A 566-nucleotide genomic window follows, 5' to 3' on the forward strand; every position below is an offset into this window, starting at 1 on the left:
TATATATATATATATATATGTATGTATGTATGTATATATATATATACACGTATATGCATATAAGCATACATACGTGCGTGCATTTGTGTATGTTTGTATGTATGCATGTATGCATATGATATGATGTGATGTTTGATTCTAATCACTAGACCTCGTACACCTGACCCCGTCTCACAAATTCCTTACAATTTCATACTGCAATAAAACAGCGATTATACTCTATGACCATATACTCAGAAACTCTATCCCAGCTTTACTCGTCCCCTAAAACAAAAGGGCCTAAGCAAACGAATGCAAAAGAAAGTATACCATCAAAAGGAAACGATTTTACTATACTATTTAAGTTAAATAAATTCATTGTTTTTCTTTTCCAAAACAACAACGAAGACCCAACGCTTGTCGATGGTTTGTAAAATTTATAGAACAACAATGAAAGTTTTTAATAAAAAAACTTTAAAAACACACTCTTGCTTTCGTCTTCTTTCTATTATGTTTTGTTAGCCTTTATCTCTTTTCTCTTTATCTCACTTTAGACTTGATCCTTTACAAGAAGAAATAGTTTTCCT

The sequence above is a fragment of the Octopus bimaculoides genome, chromosome 14 (assembly GCF_001194135.2).
Source record: "Octopus bimaculoides isolate UCB-OBI-ISO-001 chromosome 14, ASM119413v2, whole genome shotgun sequence".
Classification (NCBI taxonomy): Eukaryota; Metazoa; Mollusca; class Cephalopoda; order Octopoda; family Octopodidae; genus Octopus; species Octopus bimaculoides.